The sequence below is a fragment of the Peromyscus leucopus genome, chromosome X, assembly GCF_004664715.2.
Source record: "Peromyscus leucopus breed LL Stock chromosome X, UCI_PerLeu_2.1, whole genome shotgun sequence".
In the NCBI taxonomy this organism is placed as follows: Eukaryota; Metazoa; Chordata; class Mammalia; order Rodentia; family Cricetidae; genus Peromyscus; species Peromyscus leucopus.
In genome coordinates, this window is record NC_051083.1 from 6,393,233 (window position 1) to 6,407,846 (window position 14,614).

The following is a 14,614-nucleotide window of genomic DNA, read 5'->3' on the forward strand; positions in this document are numbered from 1 at the left end:
ACTCCATGTTCCCTCTCCACTACCTTATTTTCTATAAAGTCATACCTCTGTTTCATATATTCAAAGGCAGGAAATATTAGATCTGGTGTCTCTGTCTCATGGTTCAGGCCACAGGCTTCCCACAGTTTTTCTCTTTCCCCTAGGGTTATTACAGACAGCAAAAAGGCAGGCACTCCTCCCCAAAAGAAAAATCTTCTCCTTCCATCTGCCACTGTGAACAGGGTGGGAGAAAGCCCAGCTCAGCCTTGCTGCCCAGAGTCTGAGGCAGCTTGATGGTAGTTATACATTGGTCATCCCTGCTCCTCTATCCAACATTTGTGACTCCTCTCACATACCCCAAGTCACATATGCCCCACAGCAGAGGTCATTTAATTAAGCCCACTTTCTCCTGTTGTAGGTCCCCCTTCCCTGGAAACATTAAAGAGTAAAGAACTCCTTGTCTGGCAGTCAGACTGTACCTCAGACACCTGCTGTATGTGGAAGAGGTAACCCAGTATCTTTTTTTAATTAAGTATTTTACCTGAAAAGGGAAGATCTGTCCCTATGTCCCTCTTGAACCTCTCCTTCTCACTCTCCAATCAAAAGTAAGAAGCCAAGTTCAGAGAATCTCAAAGAGGCCTAAGAGTGAGCAAAGTGGGGAGCTGACAGTGATACAAAAAGTCTTCGGGCATGAGATAAAAAAAAAAAAAGCCCTTTAGGTTTGCTGGAGGTGTCTGCTGTGAAGCCAAGCCACAGGGTCACAGGTTTTAGCTAAGCCTTGAGTCAAGCCAAGATGAAGAAGCAAGGTGCAAGGCTATAGAAGCTATAGTGACAAAGGCAGGGGCCAAGTCAAAGTGGATGAATGGACAAATGGATGCTAGGTGCAGATAGATGAACAGGTGAAGACAGACAACAATTCAACTAGCTGCATCACTGGTAGGGACAAGGGACAAGGCCCGCGGAGTTCTCTGCTTCTTTGTCCTTGATGTACATACCAGGGGTCAGCTGCCATCGCCATTACAGTTTAGTGTTATCAGGGTTGTTGGGATCAGAACCTGGACTTTTGAAAGCCCTAACAAACTAGGCTCAGCCACCCACCCTCAATATGCCAATTAAATAGAAAAGTAATAATTCAATGTGATAAAATTGGCAAGAAAAATAATGGCCCAGTGATCACTCTTTACCAAGTCCATCTGCAAGATTTAGGTTCAACCAAGCAGGTCTAGTCAAAGTGTGTTCCTTCCCATCATCACTGTCCCAGTCTTCCCTGCAATGTGGTCTGACAATTGTCAAAACTCTGTGAAATCTCATTTGAGGAAACTCCTGTGGCTAGTACCAGGGCCCCAAGTGTTTCCTTCTCTCAGTCTGAGAGATTTGGGGAAATTCTAATTCTTTGGGGACCATCATTTCAACAGTCTGATAACCAAAGGGAGGATATTAATGTCTCTTTATAATATCTTTATTCCTGCCAGGATGGTTACATTAGATGTCTTCCTTTTTATTGAGTTCAAGGGTATTGCACCTGATGAGCTCTCAAGCCCTTTCCAAATATTTTTAATTACTATGTGCTCATATGGTCCCAATTTACTTTGCTATTTAAGATGTATACCTTTTTACTTTTAGAAATAAGTTATTATTCTGTGTTGTGGATGACTCCTGACAGCTAGTGTTAGGTGCTGAAAGAGATTGAGCTGCATGGCTTTGTACTTCTACACAAGGCAGTGCTTCCCACATGTTAGTATCATCTACATCTGCGATGGGGAGCACATGAAATTCTTTAAGTCTGAGGCCAGGACCAACACTGTCCATTTCTAATGGTACTAAACCCTGATGCCAATGTATGTGGCCACTTGCCATTCTTTGAGGAAAGTGCTAGAGGAAAGTATGCCTCTGTAACAACTACCACAGTCATAGTAAAAAGCTACCTGACATGGGAATTATTAAATCCTTTACTAGGTCAAATCAGTGGCCCTTATTTCTAGAGGTTTTGAAGAATTTAAGGAAAACTGGAGAACTGATTGGGAGACCAAATTGTTAATTTTATTTTTTAAGAAATGCTTAATTGGAGGGTACAGCTGACTAGACAGGTTACATCACTGTGTCAAAGCACACAGTAAAAACTACTGTCAAATTTCTTGGATGCTTGGCCTCTATATGAGTTACCTAACTGCCAAATCTTAAATTATTTTTTAGCAGCTAGGCTATAGCAAAATGAGCCAACCAATCTTTTCTTCAAAATAATGCCACAATAATTTGGAGTCAATAGCCAGAAAGAATGTGCATAATTAATAAAACAATGAAATTTACACTTACGTTATGTAATTCTGTTAAATTTTCTGTAAGCCAATTGCACAATCCACAATTAAGAACAAATTTTCAGAAACTACTAAAGATAAAATACAGTATTGATAATTGCTTTTGTCGCTGGATCTTGTTCTGGATTCTCCTTGGTGTCTCCGTCCTTGTGATCCTATGAATGAATTCAGATGAGACAGACATCATAGTGTGAACAGAGTAAAATGGAACACTCTCAAGGGGTAGGAGTGGACAGCGGCCAAGAGATCACTGTGTTGACCTGCATTTTAGGCAAGCTTTATCTATTATTTCTACATTCTCTAGAATAAACAGTTTCCCCTGAAGGGTGTTTTCTTGTCCTGATGACTGACAGGCCCATTCCAATCACTTTTTTTTAAGACAGTCTCTAGCCAAGGCTTTTTCTTGAGCTCTCTATGTAGCTGAGGCTGGCCTTGGAATTTCTGATCCTTGTGTCTGCATCTTATCATTGCTGAGAATATAGGCATGTACCACCACCCCCAGTTTATGTGTTGCTAGGTGATCAGACCTAGTTCCTTGTGCATGCTAGGCAAACACATTACCAACTAAGCTTCCCACTTGGATGATATTTTTTTAAGATTTATTTATTTTGTTTTACATCTATGAGTGTTTTACCTGCATGTATGTCTGTGCATCACATGTAAGTCCAGTGCCCATGGAGATCAGAAGAAGGAAGTGGATGCTTGAAACTGGAATTATGTATGGTTATGAACCACCATGTGGTTGCTGGGAACTGAACCTAGTTCTTCTGCAAGAGCAATAAGTGCTCTTAACTGCTGAGCAGCATCTGGATTATTTCTTAAGGGAAGGGGTAATGGTAAATCTTTGTTCTTTACCAGAAAGCCTCCATCTAGACAAGAATATTTTTATGCCCTTCTGGCATTTAGAATGATACATTTTCACCTATGGCCAGAGATATGACTCAGAACCCAATCCTCAAAAGTAATCTTATACATTTCCTTCCATATTCCCTTCCCACACCTCCTGGTAAACATGACTCTACTTTCTACTTCTGTGTATTTGCCCATTTGCATATTTCATGTAAATGGAACCAAACATTCTATAGCCTTTTGTTGCTTTTTCACTTAGTGTTTTTCATGCTTCTTTCAAGGAGACTTCTTTAATGGCTGAATGAGATTCATTGAATGGATATGCAGTATTTTATTTATCCTCTCATCAGAGGTGGACATCTGGTTTATTTCAACTCTTTGGTTATTATGAATATTGATACTACAAAGCTCTGTATACAAATTTGTGTAACAGCACCACTTTAAAACTCACTCAGAGAGAGGAGAATCAGTCTTCCCTAGGGATTAGCCTCCTACTTGGTCATCTAACACAAAATGGTCAGCTGTAAAATAATATACACATAAATAACTAAAATGCACTCGACAAGTTGTATTTATATATTTGTACACCTATCTATCCATATCTATCTATATATGTAACAATAATCATCAAAGAAGGTCATCAATTTGAGAGGGACAGAGAGGGAGACATGAGAGAAGTTGGAGGGAATAGAGAAGAGGATACGATGTAATTATATTTTGACTTTTAAAATACTTTTAAATATTAAATAAAATTCAGGTATATTCCTGAGAATGAAATTTCTAGGCCTAACTCTTTTAATTCTGAGAAACTGTAAACCTATTTGTTTCCTTTTCCTACTTCTTTCTTTCTTCCTTTCCTTCTGTCTTTCTTCCTTTCTTATATTTTTGGTTGTGAGCCTAGCCTTTAATGGCTGAGCCATCTCTCCAGCCCCTTTCTTCCTTTCTTTTTATATTCTTTTCCCTTTTTTTTTTGATTTCTTGAGACAGGGTTTCTCCACCCTGGCTATCTCATGACTTACTCTGTAGACCAGGCTTGAACACTTGCCTCTGCCTCCAAGTGCTGAGGTTAAAGCATGTATCCCACAGCCTGGCTAAAACTATTTATTTATGCATTATGTATTTTTTCAGTTAAGGGTTTTTTTTCTGTGTAGTCCTGGCTGTCCTGGAACTCAATATGATAGACCAGGGTGGTCTTGAACTCAGAGATCTACCTGCCTCTGCCTCCAAGTGCTGGGATTAAAGGCATGCACTACCACACCTGGCTCAAAACAATATTTAATAGCAGCAGCACTATTTTATGTTCCTGCTAGCATGTTTACAGATTACAATTCTCTATGTTATTACCAATACTTAGATTATTTTCCATTTTTAAAAGTGATACCCCTTTTAGTGAGTGTAGAGCACTCCCTCAGTATGGTTTTGCTTTTTATTTGTTTGATGATTAGGAATGTTGAACATCTTTTCATGTGTTTCTTCTCCGTATCTCCTTTGGTTCAATGTCTATTAAAAGCCTTTGTACATTTTTTAAACTGTGTTACTTGTATACTGTTGAGCTGTAAGACATACTGGACATTAGATGCTTAGCAGATATGTGCTTTACAAATATTTTCTCCCACTCTATGAATTTTCTTTCATATTCTTGGTAATATATTTCATTTCTATTACTATAATAATTGTATGTACTTATAAGGTTCAATGTTATATTATGATTCTTATGTAAAATAGATAGTGACAAAACCAGGATAACAAATGCATAAAGGAAATTAGATTCCCCTCCCTTGAGTTTTGTTTATGCTGCTTATTGTGTTGTTTGCATGTTTAAGTTGCTTTTGAACTACTTTCATATTCTTTGTCATATATAGTCACTGATGTCTCTATTCTATTATCTTAATAGTTAATTGATTATTGAACAGAAATTTACTTAACTGTCTGGATCTTAAAGTATTGTCCCTTTGGCATAGAACTATGTGTTTTGAGGCATGCATCAACACCAGTATAAAAGATCACAAGTGTTGCTTTCACTTATGAAGCGCTTCTACAGGCCTAAAGTTAGACAGAAGTGAGAGCTGGTGACCTTCTTAGATATTTCCTGAGCTTGCATACAGCTTTGGCTATATGCATAGTCTTTTAGAGTTCTAGAATATGTTTGAGCTTCTCAAAGTTCTTATTCTCCTAAGTACAGTTGTGCCATGATGTGTGGGGAGGATTTCTTTCAGTACGCTCCCTCATCTTGCTAAAATCTGTAGGTGCTCATCTCCTGTATAAAACTGTAGTATTCAACATAGAATCTGTTTATCCTTTCATTTGCTTTAAATCTTATCTCCATGTTTCTTATAATACCTAATACAATGTAAATACCAGGTATACAGTAGCTATATCATTCTATTTGTGGAATTGTGACCAAAATGTCTATGTATGTGTAGCTCAGATACAGACTCCCCCCCCCAAATGTTTTCTGCCACATTTGATTAAATCCACACTTGGAGAACTCACAGATAATGGAGTGACAACTGTATCTAATTCCAAGACTCTTCCAAGACCCACCCAGTCATTTCAGTCAGTGTGTTGTTTCCCATAACTGTTTTTCCTAGCTTCAGGCAACACATAAATGTTTGGAGTAACAGTGCTCAAATGCCTTGGTGTTTGGTGAGTTCAGAGCTACCTGAGAGAAAGCAAATCTTTCAACCAATCTTCTAAGCAGGAAGACTAACAGTCATCAGACAAGCCCACCAAGAGCAATTATGGAAAATGAGTTATATTTTATTCCTGTGTATTGGTACTGGGAATCCAAGTTGCAGTCAATAATATTGCAAAACTTAGGGGCAAAGCATAGAAATAGCATAAGTAAAAACATCACTAAGCACATTGTAATTATAATGATCCAGCTATTTTTCTTAAATAAATGCTTCCTGGTTGCTGCAAGCTTTTGTTAGTTTTCAAAGATCCAGAAATACTATCTAACCTCTTTTTTTAGGTGCATAGTGGCTTTGCTTAAGGGATGGACTTTCGGGAGTTGCTTACTTTGTTTCTTCTGTTGATGTCACCCCTCTGTACATTCCTTCTAATCAGAATGAGTCTAGTATATAGAAGATCAAATACATTTAAAGGTCAACAGTTTGTTTTCCAAAAGATCTCTTCACATGTTTTTCCTATGAGAAAACATTTTTCTTAGACCTATAAGAGAATAAACTTATGGAAAATGAATCTTAGACTTATAAGATCCATATTACACTTCTAAATCTTATGTTGCAAATGTGCATGGGAAAACAAGAACAGTAAACTAAGTGCTGACACCACAGGTTACTATCACCATGTGAGAGAGACCAAAATGAAAATAAACTAATGAAGAGTGAGAAAAGAATAGGTGGGCAGTGCTTATCCACATTACAGCTTGAACAATAGAATTATTTCCAGGGTTGTTTGGATCAGAGCTGGGCACCGGCAGAACCTAACAAGCTATGCTGACCACCTGACCTCAATAGATCAATTAAGACACAGGCAATAGTGGAAAGTAGAGGAAGGAAATTTACTCAATTGTGTGACCACATTGGGAAGAAGAACAAATGAAAAGGCCTAGTGACCCCCTCCTTCTAATTCCATCTTCAGGGGCCATTGGCATGAGGTTTAGGTTTAAATAGAAGGCAAGAGGTGTGCATCATTAAGAAGTTCCCATCAAGATACGTGTCCCACACATCAATGACCTCCATTGTCTCAGCTTCTGACTCTCCAGCAAGTTGTCAGCATAGTGTAAATCTCTTCCTGGGAGGCAGGTTCCTCCCTTGCTGGTGCCAAGATTTCAGCCTTTGTCTTTCCCCCAGCATGAGATTCTTGGGAAATTCAAATCCTTGAGAGCTATTGTCTCAGTAGAATAATAGTCAATGAGAAAAGGCAGTTGCCTCTCTTTAGAATGTCTTTCCCTTCCACCAGGATGGTTACATAATGAGTAACTCAAGCAACTCAAAACTGTGTAGCCTTGTCTAGCACTTTTTACTATCTCAAAACAAGTATAGACAAGTAAAAATTAATAATGCAGTTTACCTCTTGGAGAACTGAAATAATTTTCATATCAATGAAAATACTGAAAAGGAGAACAAAAGACCAGATACTTTCTTCCACTAGAGCCAAACCCTGTAGTAGCAGTACATTGCAACTGAGTATGCAATAAGAATTGTATTTAATGAGCCTATCTATCCACTCTTGTTCTCAAACTACTGCCCTGTTGATTATAGATAATCTATTTAGGAGACCATAGCATATTTAAGCAGTATTTGTTGAACAAAGAAAAATATATAATACACTTACATTTAATATCCTTTGATGTACCAAAAGAGTATAAAATGGGAGTAAAACTCATTAGAATGATCCAGAAAGGCTGAAGCATTTGGTCATTGTATAATCTATGAGAACCATTAAATCCATAGCTTTTAGTGACCAGAAACTTTTACAATAACCATATCCAATACTTGTCCTTACTTGTTACTATTAATTATTCTAAACACAAAATCTGTATAGAAAATAAAGTCGTAGACTTCATGTATCATTTTCCAGTTTTATAACCATTAAACATTACTGTTTTATTTATATTAATTGTAGTCATATTATAAAAATATCATTTAATATTATCTTTATAACTACAAAATAATATTGTTCCATTTTATCTAATGATTTTCATAGTACTATTCTCATTGTTGTTTATTTCTAAGTATTATATAATTCTCAAAGTGACCTATAAGTCATTCAGGAGTATGTTTTGTTTTAAGGTAAGTATGTATGTTGGTCATGTGTGTATTGATTTTCATTTACTCTTATAATTGCTCATTTGTAATTTTAATTCACTTTTGGTAAGCAAATGTTATTTATACCATATTGGTTCTTTGAAATATCAGAAACTATTTGCAACCTAGTATGAGTAGAAAGGGTTCTATAAGGTGGTGGTGACTTAAGGAACAGATAAGATGTAAAAGAATAGGGACTCATTGGAAAGGATAGAGGTAGCAGGGGTCGGGGACTGGGGAGAAGAACAGGGCAAGGGGATGCTGTCCAAGCTGAATGTGTACATTTTTCTTGTCACTTCTGACTCAGTACTGTATTTGCCTAGCATTTACACTTTATTCAATAATATAAATAACAATTTCAAATTGTTATACATTTTAAGGATATGTTATCAGGTAGTTACAAGTTTACAATTACTATGTTTTCGTTTCTTTTAGTATGTGTTGGTGTGATATGAAGTGTCAGGAAGACTATATAGTTTTATAGTAATAAATGATCATCTAAGCAATGCATTAAAAGAGTAAAAGTAGTTTCTGTTCATACAATACTACATGTTGAGTTGACTTCATTAAGGTTTTATCTTAGTTTGTCACCTTCTTCCATCATCACCACAGCAGTGGAAAAGAAATGGTACCTGTACAGTGGTCCTTAAAAGTTTCTTTCTTCTCAGATTTTATCTGTCAAAGAAAATTACATAGTCACACATATCATTAAGGGGACAAGAGAATGCAGTTTTATCATGTTCCTGAAAGGACAAAGAAGTAGTATTTATGAACACTGTTAATGACTACAATATGTAGTAGCTGATGAATAGTAGGAGATGATGAAGAAAATGAGAACAAAAATGTTCAATATGACATCTTTATCATATGTTCTTGAGGCTGAGAAACTCTAAATTGTGGGGCTGGAAGGTACTTTTAATCCATCACAGAGAGAAGTTTTGGCTAACTTTTGTGTGTTGTGAGGAGCAGAGGAAGCTCTAAGTGAATGAAGTCCTCAATAAATGTATGTTACTACATGGGTACCACAAGGACCATATCCTCAGACCCATGGGAAAACGGCAAAGCTTCCAAAACTTCTCTCCTGGTCCTAGTGTGAATGTTGATAGCTTTTGCAAAAAATGTCCACAGTAGCTTTCCCCACTCCCATATGTTTACAGCCTAAAGATTTCACCCCTACATAGATTGTTCTTACTGAGATTAACTAAGCCTGTCTCAGATTCAGCTGTATGCCATAATCCTTGTTTCCTTGTGCTTCTGTATATAATAACCTACGTCCCTGTTCAACTCTATATAATAAACATGCTGAGCTTCTAGGTTTCTGTGTCTTCTATATGTGAGAGCCCAGTCCACCCAACCCAAGCTTTTCTGTGTGTTTGTGTCTTTTTGTCCTTTCTTCACTTCTTGCCACCTGGTGGTCAAGGTTGAATCCCTGGGTCAGTATCAGGGATTCAGCAGTGTGTGTGTGTGTGTGTGTTGTGTGTGTGTGTGTGTGTGTGTGTGTTAGAATATTACTTTAATTGTGTAAAGGTATGTTACTTTTGTTTATGCTGCATTTGTTTAATTATGTAAAGATATGTTGCATTTGTTTCGCCTTACCTGCCTAAGGCACCTAATTGGGCTAATAAAGAGCTGAATGGCCAATAGGCAGAGAGAGGGATAGGCAGGCCTGACAGAAAGAGTGAATAAATAGGAGGAGAAATTTAGGCTGGAGAGGAAGAAGGAGAAGAAGGGAGATGCTCAGGGCCAGAAGCCAAGAACAGCCAACCAGCAGACCTGAGAAGCAGTGAAAGTAAAATCAGAAGGAAAGAAAAGTAAAAAGCACCGAGGCAAGAGGTAGAAAAAGAGAAACAGATTAATTTAAGTTAAAAGATATAGCCAAAAACGAGCCTAAGCTAGGCCAAGCATTCATAACTAATAAGAAGTCTCATTGTCATGATTTGGGAGCTGGTTGCTGGCCTAAAAGGAAAAGCCTGGTACGAGCCTCTCTCTCTCTCTCTGTCTCTGTCTCTCTGTCTCTCTCTGTCTCTCTGTCTCTTTGTCTCTCTCTCTCTGTCTCTGTCTCTCTCTCTCTCTCTCTCTCTCTCTCTCTCTCTCTCTCTCTCTCTCTCTCTGTGTGTGTGTGTGTGTGTGTGTGTGTGTGTGTGTGTGTGAAGAGCCCAGGATCTGTACACACTGTACCACTGAATTACATTCCTAGCTCCCTTTTAATCCCTGAAAGTGTGATTTTCATGATGTCAGAAAATTATTGAAAAATTTCTGTGTCTTCTAAAATATTACATTGCTGAGAAGAGAAAATGATTCTGAATAGAGGGAGAAAAAGAAGTTTGCTTGCTATTAACACACCCAATTAAATACTCTTGATTATACATTTATTTTTGTGATTGTTGGTGTGTTTTTGAGACAGGGCCTTAGTATATAGCCTTGACTGGCCTTGAAGTCACGAAGCAGCCTGGGTTGGCCTCAAACCTGCAGTCCTCCTGTCTCAGACTTACAAGTGCTAGGGTTGCAGGTGTGCACCACCATGCCCAGCTCTATATTTCTAACCATGCATTTCAGTAATAAAGCATGAAGTTTTTCGTTAGATCTGTTATACCTCAGCCTAGAATTTAAGGACTGCTCATTGAACACCACCCTAATATGGTTGTTGCTTACAATGTGGACAAAAAAAAATGAAGCCAACAGAAAATAGCTTCATTCGTTTCACTATTCTCTTTACATTTGTTGAAGACTTTTTTTCTTTACCCTTGAATAAAATGCTAAATTGGTCCTTAGCTTTTGTAAGCAGTCATTTTTAATAACCACTCTACTTGTTAAATTCACTTAGAAGAATACACCCATTTTAGTACTTCAAACACTTAATCACATGTCCAGTGCATTCATTCCTGCTCTAAGAAAATCCTTTACATGACAAACACATTCAAAAAAAAGGAAGAAGAAATATAATTTAAAAACCATGTAAAGTCATGTAGTCAAGAGATGGCAAACTTTGACCCACAGGCAAAAAATCCAACACACTGTATCTTTCTGTATGATTTATGAGCTAAAGATTCAAAACTTTAAAGATGCTTGAACAAAATCACAAGAATATTTCATGAAAATAAAATTATATGAAAGTCCAATGTCAGTGTCCATAAAACTTTATTGAGGCACAGCCATCTCTGTTTACTATAGTTTGTGAGTGGTTTTGCTCTACAGTGACTGGGCACAAAACTTATTTACTCTTGTTTAACATTTGTGGATTGATATAGGAATCCTTGTGTCCAAGGGGTTTTGCCAAAACAATGAAAATCTGCTTTACCTACTCATATTTTAGGCTGAAATGGCCCTAGTGATCAAGATCTCCCCTGCCCCAGTAGCCTCAAGTAATTAGAATTAGAGACATTCCAGTTCTATTGACCATTGAATGGGTTAATTCTGAGGAGTGTGTGTGTGTGTGTGTGTGTGTGTGTGTGTGTGTGTGTGTGTGTGTGTGTGTAAGTCTCACGGTATAGCCCAGATTGACCTCAAAGGCACAATCCTCCTCTCTTAGCTTCCAAGTGTTCAGATTACAGGTGTGTGCACCAAGTATGGTTTGATGTTTATTTTATTTTATTATTTTATTTATTTATTTTTTTGCTTCTTGCTTTTAACACTTAGTTATTAGAGTTTCTCTGTGAGATCAAGTTCAAGTGAACCACTATAGCAACTAGCTTAATAATTGATTTTTTTTAAACTAACTTCCCCTCCTCTATCCTGGTATTATTTCTCTAGTTCCCTGTCAGTATTACCTGTCCATCCATGAATCTGAACTATGTGGCTGAAATCCTTGTCTCTGTATGTGCTTTGAGAATCCAGTTTCTATCTAATATTGGCTACAGTCTCCAAATATTATCAGCTAGCAAGCACCTCAGTTTCAACATCATCAGTGTTATAACACTGAGCTGTCAGTACCATCTCACAATGGAGATTCTGTGAATGTGAAGAGTAAAGACCATCATTTAAATCAAAGAGAATCTTGAATTGCAAAATTATAAGGACTAATTCTAATAGTAGCTTTAGTGTATTTTATTCTTCATTCAGATGTTCCAAATCCTTCCTAAATTCCATCAAATCTTCTAATGTTTCTCCCATACTCCTCCCCTCCTCCCCCAGTGATTTTTTTGTTTGTTTTCCTATTTTTTTTCTTTTACAGTACTAAAGATAGAACCTTGCTGTGGGATGATCCTTCTGTATGCTGGGAATGTATGTTGCTCTCATTGGTTGATAATAAAGCTGTTTTTGCTTATAGCAAGGCAGAATAAGGTTAAGCAGAACAATCAAACTGAAGACTTGGAGGAAAAGGGGTGTAGTTGGGGAGATGCTAGCCAGCTGCCCAAGGAACAAGGTGCCAGAGGACTGGTAAGCCACAGACCAAGTGGCAATTAATAAATTAATAGAAATGGGTTAATTTAAATGTAAGAACTAGTTAGTAATAAGCCTGAGCCATTGGCCAGGCATTTATAATTAATATAATCATTTGTCTGTTTATTTGGGACTGAGCAATCAGGACAAAAAGGCTCCACCTCCATTTACAAACCTAAAGTCTTTTACATATGCTAAGCAAGTGGTGTACCACTGAGCTACTTCCTCGGCCCTCTTTTTTTAATTTAATTAGAGATGATGTTTCAGAATAGCCTTAACTTCATTCTATCATAGACAGGCCTTGAATTTTCTATGTCTCTGGAGTAGCTGGGATTACAGGGTGATGACACAAGGCTCAGCTCTTTCACTAATTTGTTAAAATGCAATTATTTATTTTTGAAATGTGTTCTTTCACAATTTCACACACACACACACATATATGTATATGTATATACTGTTCCTTGATCAAAGCCCCCCTTATTATATACTCTTAGACCCCCCACTTCGAGCAAATTCCTTCTTCCTAGTTACCCTTCCTACTTTCATGTCTTGTTCTTATTGTTTTATATTTAATTTATTTTATGTGTATGAATGTTTTGCCTGCATGTATGTATATGTACATTGTGTTTGCCTGGTGCCTGCAGATGTCAAAAGGTTGCATCACATCCCCTGAAACTGGAGTCATGAATGACTGTAAGCCGCCAGGGGAGTGTGAACCTGGGTCCTCTGCAAGAGCAGCAAGTTCTCTAAACCTCTTAGGCATCTCTCCATCCTCCATGTCTTTGTGTGTGTATAGGGGAGTTGTCCCACTGCATTTATTTCAGAGTTTTCCTGAATGAACATTGGTGAAGAGAGTATCTATTTGAACAGAGCAATGAATCAGTGGCTACATCACTATGTAATATGACTTCCCTTTCCCTGCAGCCATTAACTGCCTAAAGCTCCTCTGGGAGGGGTAAGGATCTTATGAATCCACATCCATGATGGAATGTTATAGAAATCTATTTTTATTAGATACATAAAACATAGAATTGCACATATTAATATTATACCACACAGTGATTCAATACATGTATGTGCTATACAATATTTAAGTCAGATTAAACCCAAATATCTCTTCATTTATCAGTTTTCTAATATATTTCAGAGCCTCTATTAGGATTTTCACATTACAATATTGAGATTGGAGAAGGCTAAGCCAAATTACAAGGACACCATACATTTTCAGGGCTGATAGATCAAAGGCAAAGGATAAAGTAAAATAGTTATGGTTTAAGTTTGATTTAAAGGGTTTTGAACTTTATAAATCTGGCTTCCAGAAAGTGAAATAAGTTAGGGAAATTAGCCCATGTTCTGTAGTGTTACAGAAATTCATATTCATATTCTACAGTTCTTTACTGTATACTGTTTGGAAAGCCCCCTTTTGGGAACTACCTGTTTTTTAATTGAAAATAAATTCATTTCCCACACAATATATCTTGATTATAGTTTCATCTCCTTCCACTCCTCCCAATTCCTCCCAAACTCCCCTCCCCTCCAGATCCACTCCCTTTATGTCTCTCATTAGAAAAGAACAGGCTTCTAAGAGATAACAACCAAAACTGATAGAATAAAGTACAATAAGATGAAGCAAAGATTTTCATACTGAAATTGGACATGGAGGAAACCCAACAGGAGGAAAATAGTCTTGAGGAATACCTTATTTGTCTGTGAAAATCATAAGAAGTAGTGATTTACTTCATGGCTAATGAGTCTTAAATGTATAATGTGTGCTCAATAGATGCCAGCTTCTACAGTTCTTACTTCCCTGGGAGTTCATTTTTAAATAAGATACTGTGTTAGGTAAAAATTATGACATTCTCCATAGTTACCTGTGTGTCATGCAGATCAGGAACTGGCACAAACACTGACTCTTACTCAGGAAAAAAGTCAGACATCTTTATCCTCTCCCAGAGCTTACAGATCAATACTCAAATAGGAGAACAGCATGATTTTGTCACACACAAGTATATGAGAGAAACATACTTACAGTCATGTACTGCTTAATGACTAGGCTATATCCTAAGAAATGCATTGCTGGGCAATTTCACTGTTCTGCCAATTAGATAATTTTGTTGTTTTACTCACACAAAACTAAGACAGCTAAATATCATTAGCTGATGTAACCTTGTATGTGGCCTAAACATTGTTCTACAATGCATTCTCTCTCTCTCTCTCTCTCTCTCTCTCTCTCTCTCTCTCTCTCTCTCTCTCTCTCTCTCTCTCTGTGTGTGTGTGTGTGTGTTTGTGTGATTTCTTTATTCCTCAATTACATTT